This window comes from Loxodonta africana, chromosome 1 (assembly GCF_030014295.1).
Source record: "Loxodonta africana isolate mLoxAfr1 chromosome 1, mLoxAfr1.hap2, whole genome shotgun sequence".
Classification (NCBI taxonomy): domain Eukaryota; kingdom Metazoa; phylum Chordata; class Mammalia; order Proboscidea; family Elephantidae; genus Loxodonta; species Loxodonta africana.
Window position 1 is genome coordinate 161,459,022 of NC_087342.1, and position 14,049 is coordinate 161,473,070.

The following is a 14,049-nucleotide window of genomic DNA, read 5'->3' on the forward strand; positions in this document are numbered from 1 at the left end:
AGAGTATGGCCCCAGACACCCTTCTTGCTTAGTAATGATGTCAGTCCTGAGGCTCACCTCTCAGTCAAAGACTAGACAGGTCCATAAAGCAAAACAAGGCTAAAGAGCACACTAGCTCAGGGGCAAGGAATGGAAGACAGGAACGGACAAGAAAGCTGATAATAGGGAATCCAAGGTAGAGAAGGGAGAGTGTTGACATGTCACGGGGTTGGTAACCAATATCACAAAACAATATGTGTACTAATTGTTTAATGAGAAGCTAGTTTGTTCTGTAAAACTTCATCTAAAGTACAGTAATAAATAAATATATAAAACAAAGAAGAAGGATCAGTAGTTGGAAAATATGGCCATGGTAATAGAAATAGCACCAGAGATCACATGATAGAATTTTCAAGACCAACAACCTATTCTTGGAAATACTTTTTTTGAACAACATAAGCAGCAGCTACACACATGGATATCACTAGATAGAATACACAGGACTCAAATCAGCTACATATGTGGAAAGAGACAATGAGAAGGTCAATATCATCAGTCAGAGCAAGGCCAGGGAATGACTGCGGAACAGACCATGAATTGTTCATATGCAATTTCAAGTTGAAGCAAAGAAAATTAAAACAAGTCCATAAGAGCCAAAGTACCATCTTGAGTATTTCCCACCTGAATTTAGAGACTATCTCAAGAGTATATTTGATGTATCGTACACTAATGACCGAACACCATAGGACTTGTGGCATGACATCAAGAACATCATACATGAAGAAAGGAAAAGGTCATTAAAAAGAGAGGAAAGAAAGAAAACACAAAAATGAACATCAGAAGGGACTCATTAACTTGCTTTTAAGCTTGGAGTAGTTATAGAAAATGGAACAACTGATTAGCTAAAAAGGTTGAACAGAAGATTTCGAAGGGCAGCTCAAGAAGACAAAGTGATGTATTAAAATGACATGTGCAAAGACCTGAAGTTAGAAAACCAAAAGGGAAGAATATGCTCAGCATTTCTCAAGCTGAAAGACCTGAAGAAAAAATTCAAGCCTTGAGTTGAAATACTGAGTAATTCTATGGGCAAAATATTGAACATTGCAGGGAGCACCAAAAGAAGATGGGAGGAATACCCAATGTCACTGTACCAAAAAGAATTGGTTGACATTCAACCATTTCAGGAGACAACATATGATCAAGAACCAATGCTATTAAAGGAAGAAGTCCAAGCTGCACTGAAGGCATTGGCAAAAACATGTCTACAAGAATTGACAGAATACCATTTGAGATGTTTCAACAGAGGGATGCAACACTAGAAGTGCTTAGTCATCAATGCGAAGGAATTTGGAAGACAGCTACCTGGCCAACCTACTAGAAGAGATCCGTATTTGTGCCCATTCAAAACAAAGGTGATCCAATGAATGCGGAAATTATTGAACCATATCCTTAATATCACATGCAAGTAAATTTTTACTGAAGATAATTCAAAAATGTTTGTAAGAGTACATCAACAGGGAACTTGCAGAAATTCAAGCCGAATTCAAAAAAGGACATGGAACAAGGGATATCATTGCTGATGTCAGATGGATCTTGGCTGAAAGCAGAGAACACCAGAAAGATGTTTGTCTGTGTTTTATTGACTACACAAAGGTATTTCATTGTGTGGATCATAACAAATCATGGGTAATATTGCAAAGAATAGGAATTCCAGAACACTTAATTGTGCTCATGAGGAACCTGTACATAGACCCAGAGGCTGTCATTCAAACAGAACAATGGGATACTTCATGGTTTAAAGTAGGAAAGGTGTGCATCAGGGTTGTTGTATCCTTTCACCATACTTTTCAATCTATATACAGAGCAAACAACCCAAGAAACTGCACTATATGAAGAAGAATGGGCATCAGGATTGGAGAAAGACTCATTAACAACCTGCCATACGCAGATGACACAACCTTGCTTGCTGAAAGTGAAGAGAACTTGATGAAGATCAAAGACTACAGCCTTCAGTATGGATTTTACCTCAATATAAAGAAAACAAAAATCCTCACAACTGGACCAATAAGTAACATCATGATAAATGAAGAAAATATTGAAGCTGTCAAGGATTTCATTTTACCTGGATCCACAATCACCCATGGAAGCAGCAATCAAGAAATCAAAAGATGTATTGCATTGAACAAATTTGCTGCAAAAGATCTCTTTAAAGTGTTAAAAAGCAAAAATGTCACTTTGAGGGCTGTCTTAGTTACCTAGTGCTGCTATAACAGAAATACCACAAGTGGCTTTAACAAAGAGAAATTTATTCTCTGACAGTCTAGAAGGCTAGAAGACCAAATTCAGGGTACCAGCTCCAGGGGAAGGCTTTCTCTCTCTGTAGCTCCTGGGGGAATGTCCTTGTCATCAATCTTCCCTGGTCGAGGAGCTTCTCAGCACAGGAACCTCAGGTCCAAACAATACACTGCTCCAGGCTCTGCTTTCTTGGTGGTATGATGTCACCCTGTCTCCCTGCTCATTTCTCTCTTTTATATCTCAAAAGAGATTGGCTTAAACCACAACCTAATCTTGTAGACTGAGTCCTGCCTCATTTACATAACTGCCTCTAATCCTGCCTCATTAACATCATAGAGGTAGGATTTACAATGCATAGGAAAAGCACATCAGATGACAAAATGGTGGATAATCACACAATACTGGGAATCATAGCCTAGCCAAATTGACAGACATTTTGGGGGTACACAATTCAATCCACGACAAGGACTAATGTTCACCTGACCCAAGCCATAGTATTTTCAGTCACCCCATATGTATGTGAAAGCTGGGACAATGAATAAGGAAGGCTGAGGAAGAATTGATGCCTTTGAATTAGGGTGTTGGTAAAAAATGTCGACTATACCGTGGACTACCAAAAGAACAAATAAATATGTCCTGGTTTTTTTTTTTTTTGGAAGAAGTACAGCCAGAATGTTCTTTAGAAGGGAGGATGGTGAGACTTCATCTTACGTACTTCGGACATGTTATCAGAAGGGACCAGTCCCTGGAAAAGGACATTATGTTTGGTAAAGTAGGTCAGCAAAAAAGAGGAAGAACCTTAATGAGATGAATTGCACATCATTAACAGTGGCTGCAACAATGGACTCAAGCATAACAATGATTGTGAGATTGGTGCAGGACTGGACCACATTTCATTCTGTTGTATTATAGGCTGGATTTTAGTTGTAACCGACTTGACATGACAGCACGTAGCAATAACAAAATAAGTTGCCCAAGGGTATGGGTTAAAACCAGAGCCAATCACCGCAAATCTCTTTCTTTTCTGTTTTGTTTTCTTTTTCTTTTCTTTCCTTTATTATACAGTCATGTGTCACTTAATGTCCATGATATATTCTGTGAAATAGGACATTATTTCATTTGGACATTATGCAAACATCATATTATGGATGAAGGTCCTTTCAGGCATTAGTTTCCAGAATAAGGAGGTTTCGTCCATATTAAAAATTTGCTGGGGCAAATAGCTCTCTCCACAGTTAGTGTGGAAACCCTCTTGCCATAGTGGTTAAGTGATACGGCTTCTAAACAAAGGGTTGGCAGTTTGAATCCCCCAGGCGGGAAACTCTATGGGGCAGTCCTACTCTGTCCTATAGGGTCGCTATGAGTTGGAATCGACTCGACAGCACTGGGTTTTACAATTAGGTTATCTAAGGTTTCAACAAATTCTGCTGCTGCCTTCACATCAGCACTCACAGACACCACTCACTTACACACTGTGTTTCGCAAAACGTTGTTTGAAGTGCTCGAACCGCTGAGAGATAGCACTAAATTCGACATCATAGTATGGCCCTGCTTTTTCTTTAAGCATCTTGAACAAGGTTCATGCCTTAGCAGTGATCATCAACATGCTGAGAAGGGTTCAATTTTGTGTTTGGTCCTCAATTCACGTCATTAGCAATTTCTACATACCTGATATAGGTCCCTTTCGCATTTTCATTAGCCTTGTCACTTTCAGATGAGCCAATTCTTTAATAGCTTGGAGAATTTTTTGTTTTCGAGAATCATCATGACTTTTGAGTATGCATGCCTAAATCTGCTATGTCCTGTTCTCCAATCAGAATTTCTGAACTCTATTATAAACTTATGGGACCATTGTTATATATGTGGTCGGACATTGCCTAAATGGACATTATGTGATGCATGACCATATTTTAATAGGTGGAATCAATATGCATGCAAACATATATAATTACTTAGACACACATTAGTGCCAAAATTTGAATCCATAGGCATCCATATACCAAATGCAGCAAACCCCAGGATTACATAGAATCCTCTGACACACAGGTTCCTGTGATTCCCAGCATAGTGCCATATTCTTAATTAAGACTAAACTACAACGCACTATGAATCATATGCATCTGACCCTGTCAGTGTATCAGTATGGAATTATAACGTGTAGGAAGGATTACAGGGCTTTCAGAACTTGAGATAACACATGAGGAACTTTTCAGAATAATATATACACTCTTTAAGATGCCTCGGTGGATTGGAAAAGTCAATGTGATGGTTGTAACTGCTCTTGATTTGAAAACAGGAAGCAGCTTGAGTTTTCAGAGCATCTTATTTCTCATGCTTAAGTACTGAGGACTGAGAGCAATATTTCACCCCTAATATTTGGCTTAACAACGTTAGTGACTGAGCTTTATTTCAGAGATACAACTTAAGGTTTAATTCCCCTGTATGTGTAAAATAAAACTTACTATTGGGGCCACAGATAATGTTGGAAAGAGAACAGACTTCAGACCCAGGCAGAATGGGGGTTGAATCCCAACTTCATCACATGCTATCTGCATGCTTAGACATATTGTTTAACCATTCTGACCCTCAGCTTCCTCATCCATAAAGAAAGCACAAATTATGCCTGCCTTCTAGGTTTGGTCTAGGATTGGGTAGTGTCTGGTATACCATAGGTGTTCAACAAAGGATAACTTCTGTTGTTAATTTTAGATATACCTGGCTTGACACGCCCTAAATAAGACCTGGAAACCCTGGCGGTGTAATTTCCTATAATGCAATTAGCCCTCTCTTCATTCGTTACCTGAATTGCTACAACTTCTTATCCATAAATACTTATTCAATTCCTCAAATATGTAAGTCATGGAACAGTGTGTCTTTAGGTCGGTGTCACAGATTGAATTGTGTCCCCCCCCAAAATATGTCAACTTGGTTAGGCCATGATTCCCAGCATCATGTGGTTGTCCTCTATTTGGTGATTCTAATTTTATGTTGAGAGGATTAAGGTGGGATTATAACACCCCCCTTACTCAGGTCACCTCCCTGATCCAAGGTGAAGGGAGTTTCCCTGGGGTGTGGCTTGCACCACCTTTTATCTCGCAAGAGATAAAAGGAGAGGGAAGCAAGCAGAGAGTTGGGGACCTCGTACCACTAAGAGAGCCACACCGGGAGCAGAGCGCGTCCTTTGGACCCGGGTCCCTGAGCCTGAGAAGTTCCTCGGCCAGAAGTTTGAGTACAAGGAATCTTCCCCCAGAGCTGACAGAGAGAGAAAGCCTTCCCCTGGAGCTGATGCCCTGAATTTGGACTTGTAACCTACTAGGCTGTGAGAAAATTAATTTCTCTTTGTTATAGCCGCACTAGAAGACTAAAATAGTCAGAAATATTTATTATCTTAAAGTATAAATGCCAAGGGTTGTCCTTTCTTATCTAAATGTAAACTCTCCACATACCCTGGCACCCAATGCCCTTCTCCAGAACAAAAAGAAACAAAACCAACCATGTATGACAGGGCAAGTGGAAATGATAGCCTCAAACTGATGGAGAAAACATTTATCGGGAGACCATACTTTTTCAGTATGACTAAAACTTGAAGGAAAATCAGTATAATGATAGAAAAATAACTAGGTGTGTAAATAGGGCCACTATGTAGAAGAATTGTAGCTAATTAGGTATTAGCAATATAAAAATTTATATCAACAATTTTTCTACTAAGAAAGTTGCTCTTAACAGACTGTTCTGCTTCCTAACTACCATTTTTACCTGTTGCCTTCACTACTTGAAACTCAAAGCTAAATTATATGTTTAATCTGAGTACAGTTTTAACTAAGATATTATGGTACAACTCTCTTGTCCCTTCTATATATATATATATATATTTTAGTCTGAGACATTGAAAATAAACCACAGAATATCCACAAGTAACAACCCAAAACAAATTAAAAACAAACAAACATTGTCCTCTAAACCATATGAGGCTAAGTTTACCAGTATGATTTCTCATTATCCCCAAATGTTTTAGCATGTAATTTCTATAAACAAGGGCATTTTCCTAACTTCAACAAAACCATCGAAATCAGCCAATTCAGTTGCTACGTTACCCTCATCTAATCCATAGATTTCATCCAAGTTTCACCAACTGTTTTGATAAAGTCTTCAGTACAAAAGGATGTCCAAGATTATGCATTGCATTAGTTGTCCTGTCTCTTTAGGTTCCTTTAGTCTTGAACAGTTCCTCATAACTTAGTTTCCAAGGGCTGCCATAACAAAAATACCACAAAGTGGGCAGCTTAAAAGAACAGAAATCTATTTTCTCACAGTTCTAGAGGGTAGAAGTCCAAATCAGGGTCTCAGCCATGTTGACTCCTTCTGGGGCTTTGAGGCAGGAACTGTTCTATGCCTCTTTCCTAGTTCCTGATGCCTACTGACAGTCCTTGCTGTTCCTTTGCTGTTTGTGGATGTGCCCTTACATACTATCGTCCTCCTGTGTGTGACTCCTTTGTTACAAGACACCACTCAGAAGTCATTAAGACCTACACTACTTCAGCGTGACGTCGTTAACTAATAACATCTGCAAAGAAAAGCTCTATTTGCCCAAACAAGGTCACAGTCACAGATACAGGAGTTAAGACTTCAATATATCTCTTTGGGGGATGCAATTCAATCCATAACATTCCTTGATTTACATGACTTTGTCACTTAAGAAGGTTACAGGCCAGTTTATGGGATGTCCCTTGATTTGCATTTGTCTTATTTTTATGATTAGATTTAGTTTTATTTATTCATTTATTTACTACTTTTGGCAGAAATGTCACAGAGGTATGCTGTGTTCAATTTACATTGTATCAGTTGATAGGTGGTTTTGAGTTGCTCCATCGCTGGTCATATTAACGTTGATCATTTGACTAAGTGGAGTCTGGCACGTTTTTGCACTGCAAAGTTGTGCCTTTTCTTATTATAATTAGTAAATATTTTGTGGGGAGATAATTGGAGACTAGGTAAATATCCCGTTACACATCAAACTAGTACCTACTTACTTTAGCATCCATTTATGTTTGACAAATGGTGACCTTCTGATTCAATCATTCCTTCTATATTTATTAGTTAACATTCTTTCTACATAGATTAGTGAGGCAAAGCTTTCTCTTCCCACTATTTATTTATTCATTTATATTATTTATCTGATTTATTCAGATATAATAATTAATGTATTTATTAATGTCAGAGATGATAAATAATATCAGATACCCTAAATAAATTCATATAATAAATTTATATTATTTATAATAAATTTATATTATTTATAGATAAATAATATAAATTTATTCTTTTATATTATTTATTTTTAGGCTCCAATTGCTTCATATTTGGCCCATGGGAGTCCATTTAAACTGGCATCTGTGTCCTTTTGCCATGTCTTCATCACTCTTTGAGAAATTCCTCAGCTTCCGGTACTATAAGATGTTCTATAAGGGAAGGGGAGGGGAATTCACTAACTAGATAGTAGGCAAGAATTATGTTAGGTGAAGGGAAGGACAACACATAATACAGGGTAAATCAGCACAACTGAACTAAACCAAAAGCTAAGAAGTTTTCTGAGTACAACCCTGGACAGAGTAGCAGGGGAGGAGGTCTGGGGACAATGGTTTTTGGGGACATCTAGGTCAATTGGCATAACAAAGTGTATTAAGAAAGTGTTTGCATCCCCCCTTGATGAGTGGCATCTGGGGTCTTAAAAGCTAGCAAGCAGCCATCTAAGATGCATCAATTGGTACCAACCTACCTGGACCAAAGGAGAATGAAGAACACCAAATGCGCAAGGAAAATTTTAGCCCAAGGGACAAAAAGGGCTACATAAACCAGAGACTCCATTAGCCTGAGACCAGAAGAACTAGATGGTGCCAGGCTACCACCAGTGATCCCCTGACAGGGAACACAAAAGAGAGTCCCTGATGGAGCAGGAGAAAAGTGGGGTGCAGAACTCAAATGCATGTAAAAAGACCAGACTTAATAGTCTGACCGAGACTAGAGGAGGCCCAGAAGCCATGGCCCCGAGGCTCTCTGTTTGTCCAGAACTAAAACCATTCCCGAAGCCAACTCTTCAGACAAAGATTATGCTGGACTAAAAAAAAATAATAATACTCGTGAAAAGTGTGCTTCTTGTTTCAAGTAGATACACAAGACTAAATGGGCAAGATGAGAAGGCAGAAAGGGATAGAAGCTGGTTGAATGGACATGGGAAATCCGGGGTGGAAAGGGAGAGTGTGCTGCCGCATTATAGGGATATCATCTAGGGTCACATAACAATTTGTGTATAAATTTTTGTATGAGAAACACTAGAGCTGTAAACTTTCACCTAAAGCACAATAAAAAATAAATTAAAAAAAAAATGATGTTCTATAGTCATCTTTCACGTGTCCAGTCCCAAACAGAAAAAAATCTGCTATTTTTTCAAGGGGCACTGGTTGCTTTTAGTTGAGAAGTATAATTAGAAACCAAGATCTGGGTGCCAAGTATGCCCCTTATTATTGGGGTGTCATTGTTCCCAGACTCATGCACAATTGATTCTTAGTATTCACAGTAGTTATATTCTATAAAGTTGCCACAAACACTGATTTAGCAAATACTGAGCCATTGTTCCTTGGAGAAATATAGTGTTAGGTCCCTCTGAGCCTCTGGTCACAACATTTTTGTCAACCTATCAATATGTAACCTTATTTTATGTGAGTTTCTGTTGAAAGGCACCTCATTTAATATATGTTGTTGATTCGTTAGCATTGAACTCACATCCAGCAGCATTATAACTCATGCCTGAACAGAGCTTATCTAATACATGTATTTTCTCCATAAGGGAGATCACAGCCTCTTGAGCTTAGGAACAGGCAACAGTATCTCAGCACTACATTTGAGGGCAATTTTAAACAGCACCGTCACTAACAAAAAGCACAAAAATGTGGAAAATATGGCACTGAATATACTGCAAAAAGGACATGTATTTACAGTGTGAGAGTTAAACTGAGAAGACAGAGTGTTTCCTTGATTGACCTCAGCTAGGATCACGCGCATCAGGCAACGCAAATTTTTCAGCAGTCTGCACATGTTTGCAAACGACTGTGAGAGTCCTACAAGTATTGATTTAGGGGTAACAGATAAAATTTAGAGAGTAGGTGAATTTGCAAGTAGGGAACCCACAAATAATGAGGATCTACTGTACACATAAGACCCTTGGGTGGTACACATGGTTGACACTCAAATACTAACCTGAAGGTTGGAGGTTTGAAACCACCCAAAAGTACCACAGAAGAGTGACCTGGAAATTTGCTCCCATAAGGATTATAGCCAAGAAAACCCTATGGAGAAATTCTACTCTGAAAGACATGGGATTGCCATGAATCAGACTCAACTGGATGGCAACGGCTTTGGTTTGGTTTGAGTGACTACACATTGGGTCCAATCCAACATCATAGAGTTTATCTAAGTTTTTCCCCTGTCTATATTTTTAACTCCATTTTCCAGTAATGGGAAACCTATTTTCTATTATCCTTATTGTATTTACTAATTCAACTAATATTTATTTTTATTATACTTTTTACTATAACCTCTCCTGAATCTAAACATCTCCTCATTTGAGCAACTCTCTCTGTGTCACTGTCATCCACCTATGAGAACATCCTTGTTATTCTACACAGGCTTTGACAACCTATGCCAAGCTGATTCTGCCATTACCCTCCAGCCTCCCTACCCACTCATGGCTGCTTGTCTGGGTCAGCTCCACATAATAGCTTTTGGACTGAATTATTCAGCAAGGGGAGAAGGCAGAAAGACAGGCAGGCAGGAGAATTCTCCTTGCCCTTTTACTTGGATTTTATTGAAAGGTTTTATTCTTGTCTTAATTGTTTTATTATATATGTATTTTATTATATGTGTCCTATATTCTATTTGAAGGACATAAACAAGAATGAACAAATCTGCCTTGGAAGAAATACAGCCAGAATGCTCCTTAGAAGCAAGGATGGTGAGACTTCATCTCATATACTTTAGACATGGTATCAGGAGGGATCAGTCCCTGGAAAGGACATCATGCTTGGTAAAGTGCAGGGTCATTGAAAAAGAAGAAGACCCTCGATGAGATGGATTGACACAGTGGCTGCAACAATGGGCTCAAGCATAACAAAGATTGTGAGGGTGGTGCAGGACTAAGCAGTGTTTCATTCAGTTGTACATAAGGTTGTCATGAGCAGGAGCAAACTCAATAGCACCTAACAACAACAAACAGTAATATCTTGGCACAGTGGTTAAGCCTTCACCTGCTGAACAAAAGGTCAGCAGTTCTAATCCACCAGCTGCTCCTTGGGAACCCTATGGGGTGGTTCCACTCTGTCCTATAGGGTCGCTATGAGTCGAAATCAACTTGACTGCAATTTTTTTTTTTAACAATATAAAGTGACGGAAACAAAAGTTTCAGTTGGAAGAACTCCACAATAATTTTAACAATTTAAAGTGATGGAAACAAAAGTTTCAGCTGGAAGAACTCCACAATTATTGTGAACAGTATGCAAGTAGAATTTTAATCAAATTTGTATTTTAAGACCCCTCAGAACACAAGTCTATTTTCAGTAACATGCTATACCCCGCAAAAGCCAAGAAAGATAAAATGGCCCCAGGAATGTTGGTGGCACTTTTGACTCCATATACTACTTGTGTGACCTTGAGGATTATACTCAATGTTTCTATGAGTTGATTTCATTGTCCAAAAAAAGGGGAACATTTTCTCTATTGCGACATCACAGGAATGTCATTTTGATTTCTATAAAGCACAGACCAGTTTGAATTTCTCAACAATAGCATATTCTGAGCATGAGACCCTGAGAAAACACACCATCACAAATCCCTGGAACGGAGACCCCTGTGGACTTAAAATTGAAAGAAAGAGTAATATCTTAGTACCTATAACATGATTACTAAGAAAGATACTCAGAAATTACTCTGGAAGAAGAACCAACACCTTTGAATTGTGGTGCCAGTGAAGAATATTGAATATTGAATACACCATGGACTGCCAAAAGAAAGAACAAATCTGCCTTGGAAGAGGTACAACCCGGATTCTCCTTAGAAGCAAGGATGGCGAGGCTATGTCTCCCATACTTTGAACAAACACGTTATCAGGAGGCATCCAGTCCCTGGAGAAGGACATCATGCTTGGTAAAGTAGAGGGTCAGCAAAAAAAAAGGAAGAGCCTCAGCGAGATGGTTTGACACAGTGGCTGCAACATTGGGCTCAAGCATAGCAACAATTGAGAGGATGGCACAGGACCAGGCAGTGTTTCGTTCTGTTGTGCATAGGGTGGTATGAGTTGGAACAAACTTGATGTCACTTAACAACAACATAACATGGTTGTGCAGCCCTATGCAACCTGTTCCTGGGATCTCAAAAGGAAGATGTTCAGACATAGAGTGTGCATGGAGTCAGCAGTCAAGGGCTTCCAGTAGGAGACAGAATGCCATGGTATAGGGAGGTAATTGTAATAATGTTGACAGGGCCCTGGATGTGCCTAATCAGGGTCATGTCTACCAGATATGGATAGCAAATGTAGAAATCAGGAGACATTTCCTCTGTTTCCCTGGTCTAGAGCTTACTGTGTAATCAGGAGTAATTAACTCAAGGTATCTGAGCCTAGCTTTCTTTATGGCATGTTTTGGGTCAAATGAGATAACATATATGGAAAAATTTTGGGATATGGAAAAATCTGATTTATGTTACCCAATCAAACCTGTTACTGTCGAGTCATTTCCTACTCATGGTGACCCCCTATGTTAGACTCTTAATGTATATTAGTAGATTTTGAAAAAGTTTTTATCTGATACATTTTTAAATAAACTTTTTTGTTTTTCACTTTGAAAGCAGTTGCGGTTTTATTAACTGACCAGATTACAAAAATAATCACGGTAGACACCTTAGTTCATCCTTCTAATAAGCCTGTTGATCTGGTCTTCCTTGTTGCCAGCATCTCCACCTTCTACAAGACGGGTGGTCTTTTTCTTCATTCCACCTCGTGAAGAAGATAATTTGAAGGGCCACAGGAAGTTGTTTGCTTCTTTGAAGCATTTCCCAACAGTATAGATCTCATGAATCAGATCCTCCATGCAGATGATGCCATATTTACCAAGAGATCGTACAATCAAAGTGTTATCTGTCAGGGCAATTCGCTTCTTATTGATCTTGCCATAACCACGCTTATAGATCAGTTCATTCACTGACTTCAGGTTTGGGTACCCCATGCAATGCATGGTTCCACAATTCTCAGCATGTTAATTGAAGCCTTGTTGAGCTTAACAAAGGTGCCACTGAAGATCTGGCAAAGGCGAAGAAGCTGCAACACCTTTCGAACCTTTGGGCTCACACCATTGATACCTCTGATCCTGATAACAAATGCCAGCTTGGGTTCTGCAGGTACATAGAAGTTACCAGCTTTTCTTGCCATCCTAGCCATTCAAATTTCAGTCCTGTACATCTGCCTATATTCCTTGTGATAGATAGCGCTTAGCTTTTTCATAGATAAGCTTCCTCCTTGCCTTTCAAAGCATCTTTTGGGCAAACTTCTTTCTCAGGTGCTTGACCTTTAGTTCTGCGAAATTCCTTCGCTTTTTCTTAAGGGTTTCTGGCACATCAGGAACCTTCTCTTTCTTCTCTTCGACACCCTCCGTGGTTCCAGCCAGAAAAAGAGCTTTTAATAAACTTTTGAAGTAACATAAAACGATGAAAAAGAAAATGTTCTGCCACCAATTATGCCAGTTCCTAGTTACTAGAAATTTTTTCTCCAATGAAACTAACCTAATTTGAATCTAGAGATAAATTTTAAAAAAGAAAAAACCAGTGGCCATCAAGTAGATCCTAATCATAGAGACCCCACGTGTATCAGAGTAGAACTGTATTTCAGAGGGTTTTCAGTGGTTGTGATCTTTCAGAAGTAGATTGCCAAGACTTTCTTCCAAGGCACCTCTGGCTGGATTTGAACACCCCCAACCTTTTGGTTAGTAGTTGAACACTTAATTGTGTACACCACCCAGGGACTCAGGGAGGGGATATTCCCTGTCGTTAACCCAGAGTTATATTGATTACATTGCTATTGAGTGGTAGAGCTGAAATTTCAACACATTGTTGACACAGAATAGTTCTTATCAGGTGAGCAAGTCTCCTGATGCTTATGAGAACACACTCCTTACACCCATTCATGAACAACAGCTTATAACACTAGGCCAGTTCACCTTCAAGGTTGTTCTAAAGATTGAAGAAAGACTTAAAAGTGATTTGATAACATGAATATGAGAAATCATCTTTTTTTTTTTTCCAGAATTGCTTTTGGCAGAAGAATTGGATGAGTGATTTTGGCTGCGGTATATTATAGATGAGCTGGGGCAGGAAGAGAGTGAAGATCCAAGGCTTCTGGCTGGCCGTGTAGTATGTGAAGCACTGCTAGCAAGAAAGAAATGATTGTCTAATTAGAGGCCGCACAACAATACTCATAGCTATTCAACAGTAGATCCAGCACATCCTCAGAGAAACGTAAGAGTGCAATATTAAATTCAGAACACAAAGTAATAGAGAAGAAAAAAATTCAGGCACGAAATAAGCGATAATCTCTCTGGGGCATCTCTGACTATAACTTTGGAAGACAGAGGGTTAAAATGCCTTTGGATGTCATCTGAGTCCATATATCATGACTGCTTAATTCACGGCTGTGAGAACCACCACTTGCAAACCTCCAGGTACCTGGGGACATTC

General features: G+C 39.1%; 1 pseudogene; it reads right to left on the minus strand.

Annotated features, from left to right (window-relative positions):
• Positions 1–12,138: 12,138 nt before the first annotated feature.
• LOC100673537 (large ribosomal subunit protein uL30-like) lies at positions 12,139–12,866 on the minus strand (annotated as a pseudogene).
• Between the last annotated feature and the right edge of the window lie 1,183 nt (positions 12,867–14,049).